This window comes from Urocampus carinirostris, chromosome 3, assembly GCF_059441175.1.
Source record: "Urocampus carinirostris isolate Australia breed hairy pipefish chromosome 3, RoL_Ucar_1.0, whole genome shotgun sequence".
Taxonomy (NCBI): Eukaryota; Metazoa; Chordata; class Actinopteri; order Syngnathiformes; family Syngnathidae; genus Urocampus; species Urocampus carinirostris.
Window position 1 is genome coordinate 40184486 of NC_142351.1, and position 16883 is coordinate 40201368.

The window sequence follows — 16883 nt, forward strand, 5'->3', positions numbered from 1 at the left end:
AATCCATAACTAATCTTGCACTTTTGGGCACCAAGCCAGACTATGGGATAAAAAGGGGATAGGGTATGCTTTGCTCAAGGGTATGGGTGTCTAAAAGCGAAAGTTGTTCTCTCATTTATCCTCGCCATGAAAAATTGCGAGACGTGGGAATTAAAGTTTGAATGAAAATCACATGAATATGAATGGAGTGCTCTCGACCACAAATGAGATGGTGGTATTTTCTGGAGTGGGAAAGGGAGAACGGCGGAAATTAACGGAAGACAAGAAATGGAGGTGATGAAAAAACAGACACTTCATTAAGTGCAGACTGAAGACATGCACATTTAAAGGAAGAAGACTCTTTAATAGCGCCATCCTTTCCCCACTCACAAAGACACAAAGTTGAGTCAGAATTGATGAGAAAACTGCAAACGGAAGGAGGGTTGGTGCTAATTAGGAGAATTTGGCGCTTGATACATCTCTGAGGACAAACGGGTGAAGTGAGGACACAGACAGGTCACAGGTCCAATCGGAAAATGTTTGAGGAGCATCAGTCCAACAGGACTTGTTAAGAATTGATTGTGATTTACAGTGTTTTATTGCCCTCGGAGTAATTTCTGCTTGAAAAAAATGGAAAATAGCTGAATGCATGGCTAAGTTGGATGAGTGTCCATTCCTGGTCTTTTACCATAGTTTCCAGAAATAAATACTCAGCCTTACAACAGTCATGGAAAATGTATCCTGATTTAGAGAATTGTATTGCCTTTTCGAATATATTCTGGTTCGTATTCGAACAAAAGGTTGTTATTTTAAAAAATATGCGTGGCTGAGTGGGATGGGTGTCCATCTTGGCTGCTGTTGACCGTTCTGTTAACATAGTTCTGAAACGAGATCTTCAGCCTGACGAAATGTAGTTTATTGTGATTTTGTTGCCTTTTAGAAGAATTTCTGCTTTGGTATTCGAACGAAAAATCTGAACTCAAACTAACCCAAACATAGCAGACCTCATGGCCAAGTGAGATGAGTGGCCAAATTGGCTATTCTTGCTGAGTCGTATGGAATAGTTTTGAGAGGGATCGCCAGTCCTTGTAGGGTAATTTTTACAGACACTCCCCAACTTACAACCATTCGATTTCCAAAAAATGGTAGATACGCACATTTTTTCAGGGTGTCGAAAAATATCCGGACATTGCTGTAAGTTAGATTTTGTATTGTGTGCACCATTATCCGAGTAGAGGACATTACTGTAGTGCATCTTTCCGTGTGACGTTGTACAAGGTCACCCACAATCCACCCCAAAGAAGAAATTCGCTTCCTCTTCCTCGTTTGTTTGTAAACATACTACGTACACTGTACTGTATTTCTAGCACGCTAAGAACTTTGAGGCTTTTATTCTTCAATATCTCGTGCATCCATTCAATATGGTTGATGTAAAGTGTAAAGAAGAGGCGAGCCATTTCTATTGAAATAAAAGTGGAATGTGGAAGCTTGATGCTGATGAGAAAATGGTTGGATCGCTTTTTACGGCTACTTTTAACCACGGAGGAGGAAGGCGCCTAACTCTTCCAAAAATAAGTTTAACCTCACTTTATTTATTTTTAGAGAGCATTTCATTTTATGAAATGTTTACTTTTTGGTACAAAACAATACAAGTACTTACACGAGCCTTAAACATACCTATACAAACTTTATACATACAAAATATAGCACTGAAGCAACATACGCACAAATTCAACTTACTAACGATCGTCCGGAACTTATCTCGTTCGTAAGTAGGGCAGCGTCTGTACTTTGCACTATCGTAATATGATCTGCTCAAAGGTTGACACCACAAATCTACATACATTTGTGAACAAAAGCAGTAAACATGTTGCTGTTCCTGAAAAAAAAACCTGTACATCAGTTGTCACTATGGCAACAGGGTCAACGACAATCACTTGACACTGTATTTGCATTAGTGACTCAATTTGCAAAATGTTGAGAAATTAAAGCGATTATAGTTGTCATGTTGACTTTGATACAATTGTATTTTTGTTATATTGCTGCTTTATTTCGGGTTGACTCTCTTGATTTTTCGGGGGGGGGAATGTTATCAAAGTTATATAAATATTTCAATAGTTTTAATTTATTTAATGATAGACACAACATTACGAGCTTTGTAATGTTTTTGTATTTTAATCAATAACTAATTCAAATGATCATGGAATTTCCAAGCAAAAACTATGAATAATGATCGCTACTACTGTGTATTTACTTGGATCGGATCAATAATAAAACTCCCTGTATCGCCCACCCCGGGCTGGGAACTCATTTTGATTTAATGAGTATTATTGCCCTTTTTGCAGATAATAATGTGTCCCAAGAAAATTAGTGATAGGGGCAGAAATAATACACAGATGGTGTATGTATGGTGTATGTGTCCAAAGACAAGCACAGACAAAGGAAGAAGACTGCCTCCATCTTTTCCCCACTTACAAAGCCACAACGTCGAGTCAGAATTATTGATTAAATGGAAAACGGTATGAGGGTTGGTGCAAATTCGGCAGATTTGGCATTTGATACAGGACAAACACGTGAACTGAGGAGACGAACAGGTCCAATCGAGAAATGTTTGGGTATCATGAGTGCGACAAACCCTGTTTAGAATTAATCGCGATGTACTGACTTTAGAGAAAAGTGTGCGTCAATTTTGGAACGAAAAAGTTGTAACTCAAGTAGCTGACTTGGATGAGTGTCCATCCTGGCAACTGTATAGTTTTGAGTGAGATCTTCAGCCTGGCAACACGTGTTAAGAATGTATTTTATTTAAGTATATTTTGCCTTTTAGAATTAAGGGTGCTTTTGTATTTTTTAATTTCAAACCAGCTTGAAGGGCCAAATATTGAGTTTAACCTTTAGTAGACACTAAAATAGGGGAGAAGGTATCAATGGATTTTGAACTTGCAAGGAGAACCCGGAAAGGGACTTTAAGATATGAGATTGCGTCCCTTCCTTGAGCCTTCCTCCGAGCCCCCTCTTTTCATTAATTCTTTAAGGTTACAAAACAGATCAGCCCTAAAGGGTGTGGATATCAAAAAAGAACAACATGATTGGTCGAAAGCGACATTGATGCAATCCTCAAGACAGATAGGCGAATAAGTACAAATAAAGAACTGGCATCCCATGAAATCAACTTTGGACTCATCCAAAAGTAACAAATTTAGTATTCGAACAAAATAGCGAAACTACATTTTACACAAACACAGACGAACGTGTGGCAAAGTGGGACTATTGCCGGGTCGTTTAAAATTTGGCTGTTGAGAGAGATCATCATTTCAACTACATGTGTTGGAAGTTATTTTTGATCTAGAGTGAAAGAAAACAAAACCAAACACATCCCAACACAGCCAAACATTTGGCTGAGTGAGATGAAGGGCCATTTTAGCTCCTCTTGCCCATTAAGTAGCATCATTACTTGAGAGATCTTCAATCTGACAACGAATATCGATAATTTATTGTGATTAATCGTTTTTATTGCTGCTTAGAGGAAATATATCTTTGGTATTTGTATGAAAAATCCTAATTCGAACAACCCCAACACATCCAACACAGCCTGGCTGAGTGAGATGAGATGCCATCTTGTCTGCTCTTAACCCTGTTGGGTGGCATTGTTTTGAGAAAGATTGTCAATCCAAAAACATGTGTTGAGAATTTATTGTTGTTTAGTGTGTATTATTGTAATTTTTGCAGATAATAATGGGTCCCAAGAAAGTTAGTAATAATGGGAGAGTGCGATCAAGTTCAAGAAGGAAATTATTGTGGAACACATGAAAGGTGTATGTATAATGCATGTCGGTGTCTAAAGACAAGCCGTATATGGACAGCCTCCACATTAGGTCCAGCCTCCTGAAGAATATTAGAGGGAATTCTGACGCACATTTTTTTATTCCCCAAAAAAAGAACGTCAAGTCTGATTGCCCGTTTTCGGTTGTAACAGGATTTAAGCTGTGGCCGCAGCGGTGAGAGCTGTTACCACTGGGCTACTGTTACTGTGTCATACTTTACTTTTTTATTGCATATTTATGTTTTGGTCTGCAATTTTTTTTAAATTTCTATTTCTACATTTTAGTGTTACCTCACTTGGGGTTCCACATTGGTGTGGTTCCATGGCTTAAAAACCTGAGGCCATCTGCTGCAATCCCTATCAGTGTGGATAAGCCTCCTTCAGGTCCTTTTCCTCACACGGTTGGTCCATGCATTGCAATAATCATATCTCTATCATTATGTATTTTGTTTTTATTGTATTTTAACCATCACGTGTTTCTTTGTATGATGTGTATCGGGTTGTCGGGTAAAAAGGGGAGCAGTGATTTTACTGTCTTGTATGACGAATGTTTTTACATATCACTTTGAGTGGCAATTATTTGCCATAAAGGGCTTTACAAATAAATTAGATTTGATTTGACTACAAGTGATTTTGATAACATATGAAAAGACATTTGAATTGATCTCCTTATCTTATTATCTAGGGTGTATGTTTTTGTTTAAAGACAAATGCATATAAAGGAAGTAGACTTGGTTCATCCTTTCCTCAGTCACAAAGCCACAAAGCTGAGTCAGAATTAATGAGAAAACTGCAAACGGAAGGAGAGTTGGTGCTAATTATGAAGATTTGGCACTTGATACAGCTCTGAGGACATACAGGTGAAGTGAGGACACTGACGGGCCCACTCTGAAAATGTATGAGTTTGGCAGATGGGACAATCTCTATGATGTGGTGGGAGGGAAGTGAGAAACAGCTAGATGGGGAAGAAACGGTGATGGCAGCTAACGTTGCACTCACCCCCTCCGTGATAATTTCCCTGGAGAAAAGAGGTCGGAAATGAAACATGGACGAGATGAAAACATGGATGAACATGTTTCCTTGGGTCTTGATTTCATATGTGTAAAATTAATCGTCAAATGCTAGCAAATAGCTTAAGTTTTTCCTTGAACTGTGGTATGATTCCATATTAGGGATGGGGGGTACTGGACATGTTGGTTTTGATCCAATCCAACTGAATACATGGTAGTATCAATCGATACCGATCCGTTGTTTGGAAATGTTATGACCATTGAATAATGGAATCCATTGAGTTAGTTCATAATTACGATAAACATAGCAAAAATATTTTAGGCACTAAAAATGTTTCACTTTTTACTTAACAACTACATTAAGAGGGTAGAACGCTCATCTTGGGATCGAGAGCTCGCAGGTTGGATCACCAGCACCTCCAGGTTAAATGTCGAAGTGTCCTTGTCGGACCCCTGATGCCTTCGATTAGCAGGTAAAGCCTTGCATGGTTGATGATGTTTGATATCGGTGTGTAGATCGGTAAGTGTGAAGCACATTATAAAGTGGTTTGTGAGGTCGTCAGTGACTTGTAAAGCGCTGCAAATATGAATAGAAATATTTCTATTAGAACTGTTTCAGAACGAAAGCCAAGAGTGTCAAACCAGAAAAAGCAGCACCGTAATAAAAATCCAAATACTCTAAAACAATGAGTACAATAGAACAAAAGTACCCTTCCTCCATTGCATACTATGTTTGTGCTTGGTGGGAGAGAGAAGGGCTGCGCTACTGACGTCGAGAAGTGGCCCTTTGAGGTAATAGATGGATGGCGTGAAGTATCAATCCTGGGACAATAGTCTCGATCCCAGTACTAGTTAATAATATTGATATTTGCATCTTTAACCGTTATGCGACACCATTGCCAAGATCCCTGTCCCACTTCCTCAGTCCTGGCCCAGCCTACCTGAACAAGCACAGCAGGGAGAATCGCACTCAGTGCAGCTGCAGCCGCCTTCATTCAAGGCGACAACCTGTAAAAGCGGCTGAAGACAGGTAACCAGTGCTGGAAAGTTGACCTTTTCAGCTTGTAGAAGACAATCTAGTTTTGGATTATGCACATGTGGAGCTTGGATCTTTGAATTCCTTTCTTATCTTAGCCTTTGCCTCGTGTAACCCACTGCTTCTCTCCTTTGATTCTAGGCTCAGCCCACTCAAAAAGTCTGTGTCTCCAGCAAGCCACTCTACCACTTTGTCGGATTCAGTAAGACTACCTCCCAATTCCATTCATTCACAGCCGCCTCTCATAAATTTCAATAAATCCTCTCATTTGGCATTGTGGTCTAACTGGTGATTTTAATGTTAACATAAACTCCCCATCTAGTCCACTTACAGTATCTTTTAAGTCGATACATTTGGTTTTAATCAAAAAGTTGATTGGTGTTACCGTATAACAATGCTCTCTCTGATCATCATCTTGTTAAGTGTGAGGTGCTGTTTAAAATTTACAGTAATAAGGAATTTTAGGTTGTTTCACAGCAGCTGGGTGACTTTATGTCTAAAAACAATCTATTTTAATCCGTCCAGTCAGCATTCAGAGCAAATCACTCTATTGAGAAAGTCTTGGCTAAAGCAACCAGTGATCTCCTCTTAGCAATAGATCACGACGCTTCGTCAATGCTGCTGCTGCTGGATCTCAGAGCTGCTTTTAATACTGTGGACCACAACATGTTACTTGGTTAAATGGATTGCTATCTCAGGAATCGTACTCTCGTGGTTCAGGTCTGGATGAAATCTACAGAAATTTGACCTCTGAACAATTTGATGTCGCATGTGGCGTTCCACATGGCTCAGTACTTGGCCCCCTTCTTTTTAGTATTCAAATGGTTTGGCTTGGTGACATTATCCCATTTATAATATTAGTTTCAATTGCTATGCAGATAACACTCAACTGTATCTGCCACTGAAGACAACTGCTCTGTTAAGTTGTAAAAATGTAGATGCCTAGTATTCTGATGTAGATTGTTGGTCCAGCTCATTGTTGTGATTTGTTCTGGAACATTGCTCTGAACTTTGACAAATGTAATATCACCCATAGTGACTCGGTCAAAAATCTAGGTGTTGCATTTGCTCCTAATCTGTAGTTTCAGTTCCATGCTAAAAAAATTACGAGTATAGCTTTTTTCCACTTTAGCGATATTGCAAAGATTCCAATGCTGAGATTATAAATTATGTGTTTATAATTTCTCGGCTTGTTTATGGTAATGTATTGCTCTTTGGTCTTCCGATGTCTAGTATCAAAAGTTTGCAGCTGGTTCAAAAGTTTGACCATAATCACTCATATCTTAGCTAACTTGCACTAGCTACCAGGCTTGAGGTGTCGTCGCTGTCAGGAAATTTGGGACACCTTTACAAAGCTCGAGGCATCGTTGCTGCCATACACTTTCTGGACACATTTTTACATGTTTTTCTTATTGTTTACTATGTTTTGTGTATTGTTACACAATGCTAAATGTATTGCACCCTGTTTATCCTGAAAGGGGGATTACCACTTGTAAGGCCCGTTTTTAGGGTTTCTTATTTTCCACATGCTGAGGTTCTTGATTTTTCCTTCCCCGCTGGTGAGTCTTAAATCCGGGAATGGTGTAATTGTAACCTGTGCAGTCCTTTAAGACATTTTGTGATTAAGAGCGATATAAATAAATGTGTTTTGACTTGAATTGATTTGACTTTATTTATTTTCATTTTTTTCTGTTTAATACTTATTGAGTTTAGTCTTTATTATCTACACATTTTAATCATTATTGTTGTCTAGGTACAGGTTTGATGAATATTTGGGGTATTTATGGTTGTTTGGGCACATCCTTTAAAAATAGTGCGCCTTTTTTGGAATGTGAAGGAATGTATAAAGATAAATACATGGAAAAATATTTCGGTACTGGAACAATTCATGTGTTTGAACACAAATTGCAATTTTCTTTTGACACTGGCAATAATAAGAATATTATAATTGGAAATTATTTTTGTCAGAAAATATGTCATCCAATAACATGGTTATATTTATGTAGTATAACATTTGCCTTTTTTAAACAAATCTGTGCAATCCAATCACATGGCTTAGGTACTGAAACAGAAGCTCCCCAGGGAAGTGTATGCATAAAAATAACGTTACGTGCAAAATGGCAACCAAAAATAATTCTGTGGGTTCTTTTGCTTTGGTTTAAAATGAAAGAAATAGCAGTATACAAAGTAAATACTCCTTTGCTGTTGTTATATATTGGGTGTAAATTCTGTATCTCAAATAAAGATGTTTGATATATATCTCTATACAGTGCAATTCAAGAAGGGTCTTATTGTATAATGGACTGTTAGGTTAATTTAGTTTAGCAGGATTGTAATTCAGATGGATCGAGTATTGAGGTTTAACTATCATCAAATTACAGCAAATTAATTATCTAATCTTTGAAACTCTTGAAGTCGCAATCCTCTGTATGCGACTTTAGGATATTTTATTGTACATTACTTTCTATTTTAGGCTTTGAGTAATGTATCTCTCCCCAGTCATTTTGAGAAATCCGAGGATAGTTTTTTGGAAGGTACCATCTTGAGCATAAAACTGCGGCAATAAGAAACTGTGCAACCATATCACAGATAAGAGTTGGCGCAAACATTATAATTCTTCCCTGATTCTTGTTAAGTCTCAAATGACACATATCGTGTGATTTTTACGACCTTTGACACTGAACAATTGACAGTATTGTGTACATAATGTTTGCTAATTGAATGGTGACAATTTTAGCAAATTTTCAATGGACAGCCCGGAGGTTGTCTTGGAACAATATCAAATCCCTGCACCGACACTCTTGTTATGAGAAAAGAAATGGATGAAGAGACAATGAAAAATAAATTATCCTTTATAGTCCAAACAGAGGCAATGATATTATGAATCACTCCTTGACACCTTAAAAACAAGACAGCAACAAACTCGAGAGAGACAGGCTAAAATAACATTATTAGCATAATAACCGTATTGGAAAACTAGCTGGAATGTTAACACTTTTAGCACACTGTTTATTATTTTGATGATCTTATGTCAGGTTTCAATTTATTTCATTTGAAATCATATTTTTCTTGTATTTACTCTTTAAATATTATTACTGAAATCATTGCTTTAATATGACTAATACGTTTTTTTTTCTATGACCAGTTCAACGGGGAGTCGGAATTTTTAAGTGATGGGTTTATTAATGTATCATAACATAAAGGATACGTAACGTTTGTGTTACAGTTGCAACTGTAAATGGTAAATACCACATCCTCCGGGCTATAATACATCCTGGAGTTCATGGAACTAGCCAGCTAGTTTATGGCATTAACAATAAAACGCACAATAAAAAGGGAAAACATATTTATATCTTGCCCTGGAGTATCCGTTGCATTTTTGAAGTGATATCTATTTGATTAAAAAAAAAAATAATCCCACTCATGGGAAGGTGTCCCCATATCATAAAACCATTTTGAGTTCATTTTGAGACAATTTTTTTACCGCTTCGGTTAACACGTTAGAACCATTTTGGCCCGATGTACAGAAAAAACTAAAACAAATTAACCAGTTTCTTCATTTTTTACATTTATTTCGTTATTGTAGGTACTGCATTGGTTCAAAGAGGGCCACCTAAAGACAGGTACAAATTGGGCTAGACCTGCTCATAATACTTGCATGAATTCTGTTTTCTCTTGTACTTTTAATGCTTTTAGTTTGATACGTTTCTTTTCGGATATGCAGGGTTTGTATGACAGATTGTGTGCGTGTTTCTTCGACTGGCCCTAGCAAGAATAGATTGCTCCGATTGAAAAATGGTTGCCATATTCAGTTACAATGTTTCAGAAAGTACTAAAAATATATTTAAAACCTAGAATGCATATCCCCAAAACAATTTCAGATAATATCTAAAGCTAGATTATAAAGGTGGTGTCTGTAATTTCAAAATGTTCTACTTGCTGACGCCATCTTATGGCTGAATTCATCATTGCAGCCTCTGTCAAGCTGCTTGTGGTGCGCATGCAAGTACATGACTTTCTCAGACGTGCTCGGATTAACTTGTCTTTTTGCATCTTTTATGGGGGATTGGGTTGCCATTTGGTCTGTATTTAAAATAACACTTTTCTTACGTTTGCCATTTTCATCTTAGAATTAAAGAGAACTGCCAGCACGAGAGTGAAATCACTGCATTGTTAAGACATACTTATTAGATAAAAAAAAATCAACTTTCAACTTTCAAAGACACACTAAACAACGCACCCCCATCTTGGAGGGGACTGTTTATTATTTAACCACTAGGTGTTGCTGTATTGCAGACAATTGTGCAGGTATCACCAACCTTTGTGACTATGAGTTACTGAAAAACTTACTCTAAGGTTATTCATTGGCATTTTCATATACAATATACAAAATACCAATCAGGTTGTATAAGAAGTTAAGTTAACCACTAAAACATGTCATTTAGATATTACATTTACGAGAAGATCATAATGACACATCACTGGTGTCCCATTTTTAGCCAGGGAGCCGAAGACGATCTGGAAGCCAGGGGCAGACGAGCAGGATACAGAAAGGACGGGACAAGCGGGGGCCAGAGTCAAAAAGGGCTTGCCTTGCATGTGCGGAGGTTCGCTGACGGACTGACAAGGAATGAATGGAAGCGTTGAGTTTAAATAGGAGGGGAACCAAACAGGAAACGAGCAGCAGCTGGAGCCAAACGAGCGGGCACAGGGCAATGGTGCAATGCAACTAAAACCCAGTCCTCAAAAGCACAAGGGAGAATACAAACTTTGGAGAATCAAAGTGACCAAACCGCACCTTTCTTTCCACATTTTTCCTCACGCTTTTGGCTTTTGGGTACCCACAGCAAATGGCAACTATGTCAGCCTTGTCAGAGACGTTCATTTAATGTAAAATAAATGCAAATTTTTGGACCTACGAGTATTTAATGTTATAGTTAATGTATTTGTGCATATTATTAAAATGAATACGTTTTTTTTTACCACTAAGAGGTGGTGAAAAATACACACTGTCCCTTTAACACACTACTTTGAGAATCTTAATGAAGCAGGCGAAGCAGTTCCTCCAAATACTTACCCAGATACACATTTAATGTAATCCCACCAAATGTATTCTTGAGAAATGTTGACAAGCGCCGAGAAATTCCAGTCCACATAAACAAACCCAGCGAGAAACACAGAGACAGGTAGAACCCAAACTGCTGTGAGACGTACTGAATATTTCATGCTGTTTTTACTGGGCCAGCGAAAAGCGTGTGTTCATGTCTGTGTTTGCAACCCTATCCTCTGACATTTGAAATGTTCGCATGCTGACGATTTCGGTTTTAGGTTAGCTTGTATTCACCAAGCTAAGGCGGCAAGCAGGTCGTGTGACAGGGCTGGAAAGCTTGAGAAATACATGTGCATGTTTTCAACAGATGGCGGAGGATGAGTATACTCTGGAACTGTTGTTTTGACATTAAAAATAAAGTTGACAGTTGCCGTGCGTGAAAAGAAGTCAGGCGAAGTGTATCAGACGTTTCCTCAGCAATAAAAGACAGTTTGAAGTGGAGGGCAAACTCACGTCAAGTTTTCTTTACTGCTGATCGGGGGTTGGCAAACTATGGCCCGCAGGCCAGATCAGGCTCACGAGACATAGCCGACAGATGCACAAAAGAAAAATAAACTCCTATCCTGACAAACAATGACCAGCAGTTTTAAATATGTCCACTGGATGTTTCCAAAGCGAAGAGCTGTTCCCAAAGCTGTATATGCTGACTTCCATTTATCAACCAAAGAAGATTTGAGGAAACATCCCAATGTCATATACTTCAAATCAAAGTTATGGACATGCTTTTTAAGGCAAACAATTGTACTCACCTGGACTAAAAAAAAAGATACAATTAAAAAATAGTGCCTGTGTGCTATTTCAGAGGTATAGAGGGGATGTGAGGAATTTGAAACTTTTTGTACTCTATGCAAGCATCTTTTGGTTTGAAGTCATGATTGCAGCTTTAGTCAGCTCATCCATGATGCTTGTGCTAGTATGTGCATTTCTTGAAAGCGCTTGAATAAACTATTCTTTTTTCATCTTTCCTGATGTTTTAGTTGGCATTTGGACTTGACTAAAAGCAGGCCTTTTGTCACCTGGACCAGTTTTATGCTACACTGACAAAACAATCTGCAGCTCTGTACTTGTACTTTTTTGTATCTAATTGCATCTGCTTAGTGATATTATCCACAAATAATAATATTAGTTTTCATTGCTAAGCAGATGCAAGTCACATTTATTAGTGTAGCCCTTAATCACAAAATATAGAGCGTTCTCCATTTGGCCCCATTCCTGTGGAATACTCAGCCTCCTGAGATAAGATCTGCATGCTCATTGGTAGTTTTAGAATCTAGAATTAAGACGCACTTCTAATCTATAGTTTATGATTGATACCAACCGGATAGTTTTCCTTTCCTGTCCTTTCTGGCTGCTTGGTTGGTGGCAGATTAAGGGGAAGGAAGAATCTGAATGAGTCAGACAACCAGCACCTGGACCTTATCTGAATCGACCTGCCTGTGTTTTTATTGATGTTGACTACGTTTTGTGCATTGTAACCGAATGCAACACCATCAGCACGTATAGTGGACCCTACGAAGAACTGTTGTTAACTGTGCGCGGACAGAAACTTCAGTGGTATGTATGTCACAAGATCATCAGGACTGATCAAGATAATTCTTCAGGCCACAGTCCAAGGGGGCAGGAGCAGAGGAAGACTGAAAAACAACTGGGCTGACAACATTAAGGAATGGACTGGAGAAAGCTGTCCAATATATTCATCAATCAACCTTGATTTCCTCCAGCCCGACCCCTTTGCAAAAGTTTTCAAAACAGCGAAGCCCATGACTCAAAAAGTTTGTCGACCCCTGATGCTGATTTTGCTGGTGTCAAGGTCAGCTAGCTCGCCTCCATATCCTCTGTGCCCCTTTACCAGTTCCACTGCCCCACTTCTCTATCCTCCCTTTTGGTTTATCTTCTTGCCCCCTCACCCTATTACACACTCCTCAGAGATTGTTTGGTAACCAGTAAGTTCCCTGCTCTAATTACAGAAGGCTTTCCCAGGGCGCAGTGGGGGCGGCTCATTTGCAAGCCGAGACAGGAGCTGGAAGCTTAACAATGTTCTGTGCAGCCTGATTTTACAAACAGGCCATTTATCAGTTGGCGACGCAAATGCGCCCACAAGCATTACTGAACAGTATATTGAATGTGCATCTTTCATTGCTGTTGGTAATCAAAATTCAAAACCAAGACTTAAAAAAAATTAAAAATAACTTTGTCTTAGTAATATACCAGGCCACAGCTAATAACTGTCATGTAATCCCTTGTTTATCACAGTTAAAAAGGACCAGAAGCCTTCGATATGACAAAATTCACACGGTGGCTCCGACCAAAATAGTCGACCGGGTATAATGGATCGCGGCCAAAACAATGCAGTTCATTTTAGGCACGCCACAATGGCACGCTTAAATTTAATTTTTCGTTTTAGGGAGTAAGAATGGGGAAAAAGAGGTGCAACACAAGAGACAATATTGCTATCTCGGCTCACACTCTCAGCAATACTCAAATGAGTGAAAAGGATTGCCACCAAAACAGGTGCTGTTCAATTTAGGCGGAAAGAACGAAAAAATAAAAGCTGCCACTCATGTGCCACATTTGTCTTTCAGCCCACGCACTCAACAATAGTCGAATAGCGACAATGGACCGCGGCTAAAACAGTGCGGTTCATTTTATGCGAGCCACAATAGCACACTTCAAGGGGTGCTGTTTATTTTAAGTGGAAGGAAAATTTTTAAAAAATGCTGTTTACTATATCACCTCCCACATTGCTTTTCTGTTTCTTCATTCAGTCCAGAATCCTGTGTGCTTTTTAAAGACTTTCCGAGTCAGTGATACCAACTTTACTTTCTGTGTTGTAATCGGAATGCATTAGCTATGCATATCTATAAGTTTATATCCAGTTATACTGCAAATTCACATTACGATCCGCACCTCAAAACTGATGCATGTTGTATTCCGAAGTTTACTGTATTAGTATAAAGTGAATAGTTGATTCCTGGATAATTCAAGAGCCTTTCTAAAAACCAATTGTTGAAATAGTTATTGGGATGAACAATGTTTAAAGAAAAATTAAATATGTCAGACCAAATCTAGTAGTTTCATTTTAACCATTTTTCAAAAGATAAATGGTGGATTGAAGCATAAAAGTCTCTGTATGTTTAAGTTATGAGCCCTGAGTCGAATCATCTTTCTGCCCGCCTCATGCTGTTACTAAGCACACGTTTTAAAAAATAAAATAAAAATACATGATTTGAGGCAGACATCTCCAGCTGAGAGCTTGGTTTCCCGCACTTACACTTCATGCTTCGATTTTGTTGGTACAGTGGGACCTCGGTTATCGCGGTTAATGGGGACCAAAACCACCTGCGATAAGTGAAAATCCGCGAAGTAGCGGCGCACCTTCAAAAGAAATAAAAAAAAATCTCATCTTATCTCATTATCTGCACCGCTTATCCTTATTAGGGTCGCGGGCTTGCTGGAGCCCATCCCAGCCATCTCCGGGCAGTGGGCAGGGGACACCCTGAAGTGGTTGCCAGCCAATCGCAGCTGCAAATCAGATTAGTTCTCGCAGCTAGCTGCGTTCTTCATCGACGCACGAGCCGAGTGATCCATCGCTAAGAGTCGTACAGCTGGGCGATTTTACGTTCGCCCGGGACAATCGGAGACAAATTCACGACAGGGTTTATACTTGCGTCTCACCGCGGGTGCCGTTCGGTCGCTCCCGCGAGCGAGCCCCTAACCCGCGCCGCGGGTACTTTCGGGCGCGATACGCACGACACCAACACAGTTACGGGGGTCCCGCGCACGTCCGCCGCCTTACGCCCGCCGTGCGCGGACGGCCTCCTGTCGTCGCGCCGCGCTACTGGGGTCGTCGGACGAGCGGGCTCCCCACAGTTTCGGGGGTAGCCCGATCACGCCCGCCGCCTTTTCTCGCGTCGCGCCGTGTGACGTCGCGTCCGCCGAACTCGCTCCGTCGCGCGGCCCAGGAGTAACCCCCTTCACTTTCCTTTTTCTTTTCAAGTTTTTATTTCCAACTTTGACTTTTGGGGGACAGTGGTTAAAAAACAATGCCTGAGAAGATGCCTTCGTTATAAATGAGTCCTTATCCTTAAAATGGTCCAGTTTGTTGATCACTAAGGGCTATGAAATTTAGCGGGGGTTTGTGTGCCTTCTTTATATTTCTTGAAAATGGCAAGCTTAGTTTTCATGCTTATCACGTTTTGTCTCTTCCGTTAGCATCAGTGTAAGCCTTCAAAGCATAGCGAATAAATATAGTAGAAAAAAATGTATGTTGTTTTATTGTCAACACGCAAAGTCTTTACAAAACACACAGGATTCTGAACTGAGGCATTGTGGCAGGTATTACAGACTATAACAAAATTGATATTTTCATGATGCCGTGATGCAAATCAATCACAGATCAGCATTTTATATCCTTAGTTATGGCCAAGCATCCTCGCAAGGGTAGAGATTTGTGTGCCTTTTTCTCATTTTTTGATAGTTGCACGCTTCAGTTCCATTGTTATCATACTTTTTTTCTACAGCAGTTAATATCACTTGAGCCCATAGCGAATTAATACGGTACACACATAGGGTATTGTATATCACTATTTTACAAAGAGATTGTGAGCAGAATGGAGCGAGAGAAAGGCATCATGGGAGGCATTTTAGACAGTAACATATTGTTATTTTTATGATGCCCTGACTAGCTAACGTGTAGCCACCCGGAGCAATCCGGCTTCAACGCCGCTAAACAGAGACACGAAAGCCGGGGAGAATCGGAGAGGAGGCGGACTTGCTAACACGAGGTGGTGTATCCCTGGATTTTCACAAAGAAAAGTTTTCCATCTGCCGCAGGGATGTCGAATTTTTGGACTGGCGTGACGTCATCCACTTCGCTACAAGCACCCCTAGGGCATCATGTTCATCTGTTAATAAACAACAGGGTAGACTGCTGGAAGTGTGAATTTCCCTACGGGGATGAATAAAGTATCTATCTATCTATCTATCTATCTATCTATCTATCTATCTATCTAGGGTGGAGCTTATATGACCAATATTTTTTTTCATGTATTCTTTTATCTTACCCCACAAAAATGTTCCACTTCCATCAATAACTGCACAGCAGAAGTTTCAGTCATGTAAGTGAATATTTACAGGTCGCTCAATCACTACATAAATTGGAATTAGCGCCCTTTATGCCGGTTACACACACAAAATAATGATGGCTTAGGTACATAATACAAACAATAAGAAAAACTCAGTCCTTTATTGGAGTCTCTTTACGGCTGTTGAGAAATTGCGGTGTTTTTCAGCAATTTGCAGCAGATGCTGCGGATCAGTTTCATCTTTTGTGATATGACCACAGTATTCCTTAATCAGCGCCACACCTCGTTCTGCAAGATCATTGACCACACTGATTGCCTAAAGTTTCCAAAGCTTGTTTGAAGTCATCACGTGATTCCCATTCCTGTGGTTCAACATCGAGATGCCAACAGGAAGGTCCATGATTTTGATGAAAGTGCTACATCTAGAGGACACAGAGTCTTTTAGAAATTTGCTAGTAACAGTGTCTAAATCTACAGATATCCTCTTTTGAAAATCCTGTTCAGCAGTTTCATCTATGTTTTCCTTATTTTTCATTGCAGCGACCATGAGTTGTTTCGTTGATGCACTGGCTTGTCATACAAAGCGAGTGTAACCGTTTCTGGTGTTAGATACCACAGGTGATTGGAATATTTCTGAAGGCCAGCCTTAGATATTGCCACATTTATGTTTGAATATTCCACCAAAGACTTTATAAGCTGCAAATCAGCGCGAGAGGCACTTGCAGAAGAGGTGCCAAGATCCAGGCCTTCAGGAAGATCCTTACTGTGAAGATACACACGCCAAGGTGTGCATATTCTTCCCTTCTATTTAAACGGAACTGGGATCGAAACATCCATATTT

General features: G+C 39.5%; 1 protein-coding gene and 1 pseudogene across 4 annotated transcripts in view; both read right to left on the bottom strand.

Moving 5' to 3' along the window:
- Positions 1-16883, bottom strand: part of ncam2a (neural cell adhesion molecule 2a) — a 343057-nt gene that overhangs the window by 289404 nt on the left and 36770 nt on the right. The gene's annotated exons all lie outside the window — the stretch shown is intronic.
- Positions 14412-14557, bottom strand: LOC148369692 (5.8S ribosomal RNA; annotated as a pseudogene).